Here is a 13890-nt window from a genome sequence, read left to right as displayed (position 1 = left end):
GCAGGACTAGAGGCTCTACAGTGAAATAAGCCAATAAACACTAACCAGAACAGCAATGGACAAGGCATAATGACATGAAGGAGAGGCATGCTCAGTCGAGTGATCAAAAGGGTCCAGTGAGTGGAGAGGTTGGTTGGGGGTCACGGCGATTTAGACAGCTAAATCGGTAGCAAGCTAGCATAGGAGCAAGCTAGCATAAGATGGAGGTCTGTTATTAGCCAACTCTTGCGTTCCGTCAGTAGATTAGTGGGTTTCCGTGTGGTAGAGGGGATGAATCCAAATCACACAACAACAACAAAAATAAAAACAATAGATATAGTTATAGAGGCCCAAGAAGAAAAATAAATCAATAAATAAAAATAAATAAAATAAAAATTGTCCGATTGTCTATTCAGATAGCAGCCGATAAGATAGCCAACGGCTAGCAGGCCGCAGATGAGCGCCCAGGCAACGTTGCGCCGGAGGAGCCAGCCGGACAGTTCCCTCGGGTAGACAACGTCGGCAGTCTAGCCGTGAAGGCCCGGTGGGGCTCCGCGTAGGCAGCAAAACTGGTCCGTATAGGTGACTGCAGCCCAGGAGTGATTGATGGAACTCTTCAGCTGGCTAGCTCCGGAACAATTGATGTTAGCTCCGGAATCGACGAAAGCCGATAGTCACACGGATTGCAGCTAGCTAGCTGCGAGATCCAGGCATGGACGTCCAGAGCCAGCGGCCGAAATCCAGGGACATGGAGAGAAAAATTGGTCCGATATGTTCCGCTCCGAGCCGCGCTGCGCTGCACCGCGCCGTACAAAACTGGCGATAGATTTTCGAGCCAAAGGACAGCCGATGACCACAAACCGTGGTCAGCTGAGTACCAACGATTAGCCAGTATATAAGCTAACTAGCTTCTGAACTAGCCCCTGAACCAGCTTCAGAGTAGCTTCTGGACCAGCTTCTGGCTAGCTCCCGGCTAGCTTCTGGCTAATTTCTGGCTAGCCTCTCGGAGGATCACAGATCTGAGGTAAATAATACTTTTTTATATAAATATAAATTGGTGAAACGGATTGCAGGAGAGTGTTCTGAAGATGAGTTTTTGGAAAATTAAAAATGTATGTGAAAAAAAAGTTGTAAATATATATATATACGGGACACGACAGGACGAGGACAAAAATACGTCTGAACTGCTATGCCATCTTGGGAGAGATGTGATTTATATTTAATACATTTGCAAAAAAATCTAAAGACCTATTTTTCTTTTGTCTTTATGGGGTATTGTGTGTAGATTGATGAGGAAAAAAACAATTTAATCAATTTTAGAATAAACCTGCGATGTAATAAAATGTGGAACAAGTCAAGGGGTCTGAAAACTTTCCAAATGCGCAGTAGCTAGCTCTCTTAGCAAACATAAAAATTATTTGATTTCCCCCCCATTGTAACAAAGTAGTATGTTCGCCAGCAATACACAATATGGGTTTCAGTAGATAAACTGAAGTTAGCTAGCTAGCTAGGTGGCTTGCAGGAAAAATGACTTACTTAGCTGGGCACTGTTTTTGTCATCTGTCCTCCCTCTACTGGCATGAGCTGGAGCTGAACTTCTAAAGTTAGCAAACTCTTTGTTTCTAATCCTCTTCTCTATATTCCAGTGAAAACATGTATAGTTGAATGTCACCATGTAGCTAATAGATGCTCTATCGTCTAATTCGTGTTGATGAGAGTAGTCCAGAAGCTATTTCTTCTGGTCAGTTCTTTCAGTTTTGCCTTAAGGATTGTTGTTAGTGTCCGCCTCCTTTTCAAAAGATCCCGCTTTTGGGGGAGGGACGGATGCCAGAGCATAAAGCACCGCCCAAAACAAGTTGTAGTCTTTCAGAGACTGGAAAAAATGTGTCTGCTTGTATATGTAGCTATGAATCCGCTGATAGGAACATTGCTGAAATATGGGCAATGGCTCTGTCAAACAAGGACAATCATATCTACACCCACAAAAACGTACAGTGCAATCAGTATAACATAGTGTGATCAGTATAACATCTCACTGTCCTGGAAATGCCTCAGACATCATGAAAACAAGCCCAGATTCCCCCAGGGTGAAATTCCCCTTTAGCTGTAACAGAAATGCATGATGCATCACTCAGACCCATCCCTCTCCTCTAACGCAGACCTAATGCAGGGAACAGGGGCTTGTTTTTATTACAGCGTGTCCGAGTGTTTGGACTATCTCTCGATTTACAAAAGCCACGTTGACAGGCCTCCTCATTGAGCCAAGCCCCACAGATGTCCAAACACCAGCTAATGTAACCGGCAGGACCTCATACGAGTCCTATACAAAGCTCATCATGACAGCAGAATAGGAAATGGAGGACAGAGTAAAGTCACTCAAATGGAATGGCTGATTAGTTCACACCAGACTGGAAATGGGGAGTTTAATGTAACCCTGCAGCCTGGAAGATATAAACAGACGGGGCCATCTTCAGCCGTGGGTAATCCTAAGAGGCTCATTTGTGTATCTCACACTGCAGAAACAGTTTTGATTAATCGTGCAACCTTTGACCCAAATGACTGATGACAGAGGAAAAAATGCAGACAGCCATTACATCCTGTTTGCGTGTGGGGTGGTCCGCTGTTAATCTTCACATTATCTGATACACTCTAACAGTCTATGGAATATCTCTGGGGGTTACAGTAAACCCCAACACACGTCCAAGACAAGAGGAAAGAGATTTGATCAAATATTGTTATTTGATCAAATAAGATACAATTAATCTTTCGTCAGTCAAACTACATACAGTACATAGATAATAGAGCATGCATGTATTATGTTTCTATTAAGATCAATTAGAACCCTTTGTAAAGTATAAATAACATTCTATTTTGGAATTATACATCACATTTTTTATTGCATTTCACACTAATTTGCAATAACAATACACATACATGTATAATGGTATATTTAAATTGACTAAAAACACAAGCCAAATATCCCATTTGAGAATCATCTAGTGCAGTCATGAAATGCCTACTGCTGTTTGACCACATGATTAGCAGTCTCAAATTGCATGAGTTTTAAACTGTTCATACTGACGTCAGTTTGATTAGGTTCAAATGTATGGACAATATTGCAAAGACCTTGAAAGTAAATCAAACATTTTTAAAGAGTTCACTTTTTTAATGTAAAACATTTGAGTTTTTGTAGATATATCATAAACAGTGGAATAGTGCATTTACATCTCTGTAGTTATTGAAATTGTAACATTTGCTTTGAAACTTGTTCTCATATGTAGCTGTTTATTTGATCAGTTCAGAACATTCAAGACCTTGAAAGGAATCGCTCGGTGCAAACAAATGCTCCTCCTGTTCCCAGTGTGTAACAAAACATTTCCGCGGTCATTGTGATATTGAAGGAAGTTTCAATGCCGTTTATTTTTAATCTAGGCCCATAGCTAATGTGCAGTAATCTAGGCTTTTAATGGAGGGGAACAACCATACAATCACTTCCTTTTGGACCGGAGCAAAAAGGCTTTGAGAAAATCAATGGGATATTTCACTCAAATTTCAGAGAGTTCAGTGAGAGACTTATAAACCGTATGAGGCAGCACACTTTTAACTCTGAACTCTATCATACAGTATATAACAGTAATGATAAAACACAAGACTATAAGAGAACAAAATCCAGGAAATAAGAAATAGGCTATTTAGTTAGGTGTCAGTATAGTCATGTGTGCTATGGCTCTGTTGTCTGACCCATTACGTTAACTTTCAGATCACGATTCTACTATCACAAACAGGTTATAGCATACACAGTTTCTATGTTGCTGTAAGGGATCTAGCCCTCCTCTTCTGAGGAGGAGAAGCGAGAAGGATCGGAGGACCAAAACGCAGCGTGGTAAGTGTTCATGTCTTTTTAATAAACAAACTGAACACTGGAACAAAACAATAAACGATGTGAACCAAAAGAAACAGTACCGTGTGGCCCAAACACTCACACGGAAACAAACACCCACAACCCAACAGTGAAACCCAGGCTACCTAAGTATGATTCTCAATCAGGGACAACAATTGACAGCTGCCTCTGATTGAGAACCATACTAGGCCGAACTCAAAAACCAGCATAGAAAAACAAACAGACTGCCCACCCAACTCACACTCTGACCATACTAAAACAAAGATATAATAACAGAACTAAGGTCAGAACGTAACAGTTGCAATATTTACCAAAATGCTTGTCTTTCTAGTTCCGACAATGCAGTAATAACCAACAAGTAATCTAACCTAACAATTCCACAACTACTACCTTATACACACAAGTGTAAAGGGATAAAGAATATGTACATAAAGATATATGAATGTGTGATGATACAGAACGGCATAGGCAAGATGCAATAGATGGTATCGAGTACAGTATATACTTATGAGATGAGTAATGTAGGGTATGTAAACATAAAAGTGGCAGAGTTTGAAGTGGCTAGTGGTACATGTATTACATAAAGATGGCAAAATGCAGTAGATGATATAGAGTACAGTATATACAGTACATATACATATGAGATGAGTAATGTAGGGTATGTAAACATTATATCAAGTGGCATTGTTTAAAGTGGCTAGTGATACATTTTTTACATGAATTCCCATTATTTAAGTGGCTGGAGTTGAGTCAGTATGTTGGCAGAAGCCACTCAATGTTAATGGTGGCTGTTTAACAGTCTGATGGCCTTGAGATAGAAGCTGTTTTTCAGTCTCTCGGTCCCTGCTTTGATGCACCTGTACTGACCTCGCCTTCTGGATGATAGCGGGGTGAACAGGCAGTGGCTCGGGTGGTTGTTGTCCTTGATGATCTTTATTGCCTTCCTGTGACATCGGGTGGTGTAGGTGTCCTGGAGGGCAGGTAGATTACCCCCGGTGATGCGTTGTGCAGACCTCACTACCCTCTGGAGAGCCTTACGGTTGTGGGCGGAGCAGTTGCCGTACCAGGCGGTGATACAGCCCGACAGGATGCTCTCGATTGTGCATCTGTAGAAGTTTGTGAGTGCATTTGGTGATAAGCCAAATTTCTTCAGCCTGCTTCTTCAGCCTCCTGCTGCGCCTTCTTCCCAACGCTGTCTGTGTGGGTGGACCAATTCAGTTTGTCCGTGATGTGTACGCCGAGGAACTTAAAACTTACTACCCTCTCCACTACTGTCCCATCGATGTGGATAGGGTGGTGCTCCCTCTGCTGTTTCCTGAAGTCCACAATCATCTCCTTTGTTTTGTTGACGTTGAGTGTGAGGTTATTTTCCTGACACCACACTCCGAGGGCCCTCACCTCCTCCCTGTAGGCCGTCTCGTCGTTGATGGTAATCAAGCCTACCACTGAAGTGTTGTCCGCAAACTTGATGATTGAGTTGGAGGCGTGCATGGCCACGCAGTCGTGGGTGAACAGGGAATACAGGAGAGGGCTCAGACGCACCCTTGTGGGGCCCCAGTGTTGAGGATCAGCGGGGTGGAGATGTTGTTACCTACCCTCACCACCTGGAGGCGGCCCGTCAGGAAGTCAGGTACCCAGTTGCACAGGGCGGGGTCGAGACCCAGGGTCTCGAGCTTGATGACGAGTTTGGAGGGTACTATGGTATTATTTGAAAGGAAACACCATTTGAAAGGAAACACTTTAAAGTTTGTGGAAACGTGAAAGGAATATAGGGGAAAATAACACAATATATCTGGTAAAAGGTAATACAAAGAAAAAAACATCCGTTCTTTTGTATTTTTTGTACCATCGTCTTTGAAATGCAAGAGAAAGGCCATAATGTATTATTCCAGCCCAGGTGTAATGTATAGTGTATGTGCACAGTTTTAGACTGATACAATGAACTATTGCATTTCTGTTAAAAATTTTGGGCACTCTCCTCAAACAATAGCATGGTATTACTTCACTGTAATAGCTATTGTAAATTGGACAGTGCGGTTAGATAAACAAGAATATATCAGATATGTCTATTTCCTGGGAATAGCCTATGTTAGCTCAACCGTCCCATGGAAGGGACACTGATCCCGAAAGAATTTAAAACATCTCTGTCGCTCTGTGGCCAGCAGGACAGAGTCACACAAACAATGGCCATCTCTCCTACATAAAGCCTGTTTGTCAAACTTTCTCTGGAAAAGCTGAGCCTCTCCTGCAGGCTCAATTAGCTATGATTGCCTCGCCTGGTTCACCAACTACTTCTCTGATAGAGTTCAGTGTGTCAAATCGAAGAGCCTGTTGTCCGGACCTCTGGCAGTCTCTATGGGGGTGCCGCAGGGTTCAATTCTCGGGCCGACTCTCTTCTCTGTATGCATCAATGATGCCGCTCTTGCTGCTGGTGATTCTTTGATCCACCTCTACGCAGACGACACCATTCTGTATACCTCTGGCCCTTCTTTGGACTCTGTGTTAACTAACCTCCAGATGAGCATCAATGCCATACATCTCTCCTTGGGTGGCCTCCAAATGCTCTTAAATGCAAGAAAAACTAAATGCATGCTCTTCAACCAATCGCTGCCAGCACCTGCCCGCCCTTCCAGCATCACTACTCTGGACGGTTCTGACTTAGAATATGTGGACAACTGAAAATACCTAGGTGTCTGGTCAGACTGTAAACTCTCCTTCCAGACTCACATTATGCATCTCCAATCCAAAATTAAATCAAGAATTGGCTTCCTATTTCACAACAAAGCATCCTTCACTAATGCTGCCAATCAAACCCTCGTAAAACTGACCATCCTACAGATCCTCGACTTCGGCGATGTCATTTACAAAATAGCCTCCAAAACTCTACTCAACAAATTGGATGCAGTCTATCACAGTGCCATACGTTTTGTCACCAAAGCCCCATATATTACCCACCATTACGACCTGCATGCTCTCGTTGGTTGGCCCTCGCTTCATACTCGTCACCAAACCCACTGGCTCCAGGTCATCTACAAGTCTCTGCTAGGTAAAGCCCTGCCTTATCTCAGCTCAATCGTCACCATAGCAGCACCCACCCGTAGCACTTGCTCCAGCAGGTATATCTCACTGGTCACCCCCAATGCCAATTCTTCCTTTGGCCGCCTCTCCTTCAGTTCTCTGCTGCCAATGACTGGAACGAACTGCAAAAATCACTGAAGCTGGAGACTCTTACCTCGCTCACTAGCTTTAAGCACCAGCTGACTGAGCAGCTCACAGATCACTGCACCTGTACATAGCCCATCTGTAAATAGCCCATCCAACTACCTCATCCCCATACTGGATTTATTTATTTATCTTGCTCCTTTGCACCACAGTATCTCTACTTGCATATTCATCTTCAGCACACCCTACCATTACTGTGTTTATTTGCTATATGGTAATTATTTTGCCACTATGGCCTATTTATTGCCTTACCTCCCTTATCCTACCTCATTTGCACATGCTGTATATAGACTTTTCTACTGTATTATTGATTATATGTTTGTTTATTTCATGTGTAACTCTGTGTTGTTGTATGTGTCGAACTGCTTTGCTTTATCTTGGCCAGGTCGCAGTTGTAAATGAGAACTTGTTCTCAACTAGCCTACCTGGTTAAATAAAGGTTAAATAAAAAATTTAATAAAAAGTTGGTTTCAGCTTTTTGATTTGTTTGACTGTGGAAAAATATAACAGTTGTGGAAAAATGGAAATATTACCTGTTATAGTTGCATAACATTTCTGAACTATTTTCCTCTCTGAAAAGTTATGACATGAGCAAATGTTTGGTGCATGATAAGATTAAATAAAGTCAAGAATACGGTATGACACTCTCATTATATATATTGCAGGTTTAGTTTCTTTAGTGCTTGTTTTGGCTGATTTTGCTTCCATTCTCCGCTGTTGTGTGACTTTGACTCCATTTCTTCATTCATTCCTCTTTATGACGATGGTTTCCACCGCAGTGACTGTTTGTTGAGGGATTGTCCACTGATTTGTTTTAGAACCAAACATTTCAAAATGATGGTTCAGTTGAGCAAAACCCAAAACAGACGGATCATCCAGAAATGCAGATATCACAGTAACCTTTGCCCTAGGACACATACACGTGCATGCTTGTACACAAGGAGACCATTTTCTTAGTTGAAACATGGTTACAACATACAAAACCCATTATAAATGTAATATATTATAATATATAAATGTAATATATTATAATAATGACTGCATAAATAAATAATTCAAATTCTGAGCTATATTGTATGCGTTTTGGTAGTTACAGTGCATTCGGAAAGTATTCAGACGCCTTATTGTAAAATTGATTAAATCGTTTTTTTCCACATCAATCTACACACAATTCCCCATATTGACAAAGAACATGTTTTCGATTTTTTTTTACAAATGTATAAAATACATTTAAATGAAAATAAAAAATTTCATAAGTTTTCAGAAACTCAATACTTTGTTGAAGCACCTTTGGCAGAAATTACAGCATTGAGTCTATGTGGGTATGACGCTACAAGCTTGGCACACCTGTATTTGGGGAGTTATTCCAATTCTTCTCTGTAGATCCTCTCAAGCTTTGCCATGTTGGATGGGGAGCGTCGCCACACAAATATTTTCAGGTCTCTCCAGATATGGTAGATTCCAGGCTCTGCCTGTGCCACTCAAGGACATTCAGAGACTTGTCCCGAAGCCAGTCCTGCATTGTCTTGAACGTGTGCTTAAGGTCATTGTCCTGTTAGAAGGTGAATCTTCGCCCCAGTCTGAGATCCTGAGCGCTCTGGAGCATGTTTTCATCAATAATCTCTCTGTACTTTACTCCGTTCATCTTTCCCTCGATCCTGACTAGAATCCCAGTCCCTGCCGCTGAAAAACAACTCCACAGCATGATGCTGCCATCACCATGCTTCACCGTAGGGAGGGTGCCATGTTTCTTCCAGACGTGACGCTTGGCTTTCAGGTCAAAGAGTTCAATCCTAGTTTCATCATACCAGAGAATTTTGTTTCTCATGGTCTGAAAGTCTTTAGGGGCCTTTTGACAAACTCCAAGCGGGCTGTCACGTGCCTTTTAGGCACATAAAGGTGTGATTGTGGAGGGCTGCAGAGATGGTTATCCTTCTGGAAGATTCTCTGATCCCCACAGAGTCACACTGGAGCTCTGTCAGAGTGACCATCGGGCTCTTGGTCACCTCCCTCTCCCCCGATTGCTCAGTTTGGCTGGGCGGCCAGCTCTGGGAAGAGTCTTGGTGGTTCCAAACTTCTTCCATTTAAGAATGATGGAAGCCTGCGCCTCCCGGGTGGCTCAGCGGTCTACGGCACTACATCGTAGTGCTAGAGGTGCCACTACAGACCCGGTTTTGATCCCGGTCTGTATCGCAACCGGTCGTGATCTGAAGTCCCATAGGGCGGCGCACAATTGGCCCAGCGTTGAACAGGTTTGGTCGGGGTGGCTTTACTTGGCTCATCACGCTCTAGCGACTCCTTGTGGGGGGCCGAGTGCCTGCAAGCTGACCGCGGTTGTCAGTTGAACAGTGTTTCCTCCAACACATTGGTCCGGCTGGCTCCCCAGGTTAAGCAGGTGGGTGTTAAGAAGCGTGGTTTGGCAGGTCATGTTTCGGAGGACGCATGATTCGCCTTTTGCCTCCCAAGCCCATTGGGGAGTGGCAGCGATTACAAAAGATTGAAATTGGGGAGAAAAAGGGACTAACATTTTTTTTTTATTCTACAGACAATTCCTTCCATGTCATGGCTTGGTTTTTGCTCTGACACACACTGTCAACTGTGGGACCTTATATAGATAGGTGTGTGCCTTTTCAAATCATGTTGTAGAAACATCTGAAGGATGATCAATGGAAACAGGATGCACCAGAGCTCAAATTCAAGTCTCTTAGCAAAGGGTGTGAATACTTATCTAAATATATATTTTTTATTTAATCAATTTTGGAATAAGGCTGTAACGTAATTTAAAAAGTGGAAAAAGTCAAAGGGTCTGAGTACTCTCCGAATGCACTGTACATCAATGTATTTTATATTTGTAGAATATTATTTATTGCAGAATCAATTTAGCCACTAAGTCATCACTCTAGCACACTGGCTGGCCTGTAGCGAGACAAACACCTGCAGTACGCCCTCCTAAATTCATTGAGGCAGTGCAGTGCTACTGTACCGCTAACAAGGCACAGGGATTAAGTGTTGGCATCCTGCTTGTGCCAAAAGTTTACATTGGACACTTTGGCAAAAACAGACACAGATACACAGACGCTATTGTGCTATGTTGAGTTTACAGCAGTGGTGAAAGAGAGAGAGAGAGAGAGAGGTTGCGTAGGATCGATGGTCCTGCTCACCATTGGGACCGAGCTAACAGCATCTAGCTCTCAGGTGTCCATAGCTGATGCATTAGTCTGCTGATGCACGCCGGTTTTGGGTTCAAACACACATTTTCTTAATACAACATGATCCCATTTCCCCCTCTCATCAATCATGTAACCCGATTACGCCAGCCCTCTCTGCCTCTGCGTTTCATTTGGTCTGTCAGACATCTCTCTTTCTCCTGCACCGGAGACTATACTCTGGAGGACAGCCTGCCTCTGAAGTCGTGGCGGCCGGGAATGGTTGCAGCTGTATGATCCCTTTTTTTCATAGTTTCGAGGAAATATTGCGCAGGCAGTTGTATCCCTGTATGACAAGGATTATGAGAATGCAGTGCTTTGGGTTCTGCTTAGGAGCTAATTTGTTGAGGGTTGTTTGCAGAGATAAAGCTTGGGTGACCACCATGACCACAGATGGACAGACAGGCTAGTGACATTGCCTACCACTGTGACATGGTGTTGACAGGCTGTGCATGATGTGTGCAGTGGCTGTCTTGTGGTTAGTACCAACGGTATACGGCGATATCGCTTGGAGCCCCTCCAAGTCTATCTCCCATGAGGTATCTCTCTGTAAACATTCCCCTTTCTGTGTTAACCTCTAATACATTTCTCCACTTTGCCCTCTATGACTAATTAGCTTAGTGCTCAACATTCAAGCCCACCCTGCCCCACCCCTCTCCGCCCCACCCTGCCTCTACCTGCCCCGCTCCGCCCCTTGTTGCCACTCTCCGCCCCGCCCCTCTCCGCCCCGCCCCTCTCTGCCCAACAGGTCTCTGTTATTTTTCTGCTCTATATATTTTTCCTCAGTTCCAATATGACTCAATATTTCTACTGCTGCTGCAGTGGTGGTGTTCACTGGTCATTTGTCTTCATTTCGCCTGTTGGTTAGTTTGTTTATGAAAGTAAACACAGCGACCTGGGAACATGGAAAAGGCCTGGTCTTCTTGTCTAATTAGATCTCAGTGCAACGCAAGCTAGGTCACAGACAGACAGTACACTAGTGACTGAGTAGAACACTTTGAATGGGTCCAACTGAGCTGACCTTCAGATACTTACTGGTTGACTGTAGACACAGTGTGTTCTGTGAGTCCAGTGTACGCCTAATTGGGTCAGTGAGTCAGGGGACAGAACTGTCCTCAGTGTGGTGTAGACAAGTGATTCAGTGAGTCAGGGAGTCAGGAGACAGGACTGGCCTCAGTGTGGTAAAGTTAATGAGTCAGTGAGTCAGGAGACAGGACTGGCCTCAGTGTGGTATAGCTAAGTGAGTCAGTGAGTCAGTGAGTCAGTGAGTCAGTGAGTCAGGAGACAGGATTGGCCTCAGTGTGGTGTAGCTAAGTGAGTCAGTGAGTCAGTGAGTCAGGAGACAGGACTGGCCTCAGTGTGGTATAGCTAAGTGAGTCAGTGAGTCAGGAGACAGGACTGGCCTCAGTGTGGTGTAGCTAAGTGATTCAGTGTGTCAGGGAGTCAGGAGACAGGACTGGCCTCAGTGTGGTAAAGCTAAGTGAGTCAGTGAGTCAGGAGACAGGACTGTTCTCAGTGTGGTAAAGTTAATGAGTCAGTGAGTCAGGAGACAGGACTGGCCTCAGTGTGGTATAGCTAAGTGAGTCAGTGAGTCAGGAGACAGGACTGGCCTCAGTGTGGTATAGCTAAGTGAGTCAGTGAGTCAGTTAGTCAGGAGACAGGACTGGCCTCAGTGTGGTATAGCTAAGTGAGTCAGTGAGTCAGTTAGTCAGGAGACAGGACTGGCCTCAGTGTGGTAAAGCTAAGTGAGTCAGCATTGGACTCAGTATTGGACAATAATGGGACAGTATTGGACTCAGTGTGGAATAACTAAGGTGCCCATGACAACAGTATGAGGGATATGTCACATGCTTGCCGGTTTGTTCGGCATGGTTTTGCCCAGGTTCCTTATTGCTGGTGTCAGAACGGGTGGCAAGGTAGCCTAGTGGTTAGAGCATTGGACTAGTAACCGAAAGGTTGCAAGTTCAAATCCCCGAGCTGACAAGGTACAAAATCTGTCGTTCTTCCCCTGAACAGGCAGGCACTGAACTAGGCTGTCAATGAAAATAAGAATTTGTTCTTAACTGACTTGCCTAGTAAAATAAAGGAAAATAGGAAGTAGAGAAACTAGAGTCTGGAAGGTTTAGGACCCAGGGGCCAAAGTTATCAGGAACTGGAGGATGTAGGACCCAGGAGCCAAAGTTACCAGGAACCAGAGTCTGGAGGGTGAAGGATCAAGGGTGCCAGAGTAGAACAGGTCAGTCTGGGTATATAAGCCTGTCAGCTTGTCACCAATATCCCCGTGGCATATGTCACTCACCACACAAACATACACACACCTTCAAGATCAGTTGGCCCATTTTTCTTTCCATTTCACCCTTATCTCTTTTGATGATTCCCTGATGTAATGTGGTCTTTAACTCATTCCAGTCATTGCATATAAATTATTTGCTCCTCCTAACATGGTCTCTTTACCATCTCTCCACCAGGGATACTACACAGTGCTGATTGTGTGTTAACAGGTTAGATATATTCAGAGTGCTCCTTTACACACGTTGGAGCAGCACCAAAGGATAGCATTTCCCATGAGAACAGGAGAAAAATGTTGAGTTGAGTTTATTTTCCCTCAGTGTGCTTATGAATCATGGTTAACAAAAGCAGAGTTGTGGAAGTATTATGGGTTTACATGAGGCTGTATGGAGGAAGTATTATGGATTTACATGATGTTGTGTGGAGGCAGTATTATGGGTTTACATTATGTTGTGTAGAGGAAGTGTTGTGGGTTTTCATTATGGTGTATGGAAGAAGTGTTGTGGGTTTATATTATGTTGTGTGGAGGAAGTATTATGGGTTTACATGATGTTGTGTGGAAGAATTGTTGTGGGTTTACATGATGTTGTGTGGAGGCAGTATTATGGGTTTACATGATGTTGTGTAGAGGAAGTGTTGTGGATTTTCATTATGGTGTATGGAAGAAGTGTTGTGGGTTTCCATGATGTTGTATGGAGGAAGTATTATGGGTTTACATGATGTTGTGTGAAGGAAGTGTTGTGGGTTTATAGTATGTTGTGTGGAAGAATTGTTGTGGGTTTACATGATGTCGTGTGGAGGAAGTATTATGGGTTTACATTATGTTGTGTGGAGGAAGTGTTGTGGGTTTACATTATGGTGCATGGAAGAAGTGTTTGGGGTTTCCATTATGTTGTGTGGAGGAAGTGTTGTGGGTTTACATTATGTTGTATTTAAGAAATGTTGTGGGTTTCCATGATGTTGTATGGAAGTAGTATTATGGGTTTACATGATGTTGTGTGGCGGAAGTGTTGTGGGTTTATATGATGTTGTACGGAGGAAGTGTTGTGGGTTTCCATGATGTTGTATTTAAGAAGTGTTGTGGGTTTCCATGGTGTTGTATGGAGGAAGGATTATGGGTTTACATGATGTTGTGTGGAGGAAGTGTTGTGGGTTTACATGATGTTGTATGGAGGAAGTGTCGTGGGTATACATGATGTTGTAAGAAGGAAGTGTTGTGGGTTTACATGATGTTGTATGGAGGAAGTGTTGTGGGTTTACATGATGTTGTGTGGAGGAAGTGTTGTGGGTTTC

The 13890-nt window shown here is 43.5% G+C and overlaps 1 long non-coding RNA gene across 2 annotated transcripts in view; it reads right to left on the bottom strand.

Annotated features, from left to right (window-relative positions):
- Nucleotides 1–13890, bottom strand: part of LOC110502999 (uncharacterized) — a 61817-nt gene that overhangs the window by 15882 nt on the left and 32045 nt on the right. The window contains exon 1 of one of the 2 annotated variants that reach the window (XR_016491159.1): nt 1516–1941. The exons of the other annotated variant lie outside the window; for it this stretch is intronic. This is a non-coding gene — a long non-coding RNA (uncharacterized LOC110502999). Of the gene's footprint in view, nt 1–1515; nt 1942–13890 lie in introns of those variants that run through there. 2 annotated transcript variants of the gene reach the window in all.

This window comes from Oncorhynchus mykiss, chromosome 23, assembly GCF_057628025.1.
Source record: "Oncorhynchus mykiss isolate SJ-2025 chromosome 23, ASM5762802v1, whole genome shotgun sequence".
NCBI classification, from domain to species: Eukaryota; Metazoa; Chordata; class Actinopteri; order Salmoniformes; family Salmonidae; genus Oncorhynchus; species Oncorhynchus mykiss.
This window is presented reverse-complemented; position numbering and strand designations above follow the sequence as displayed.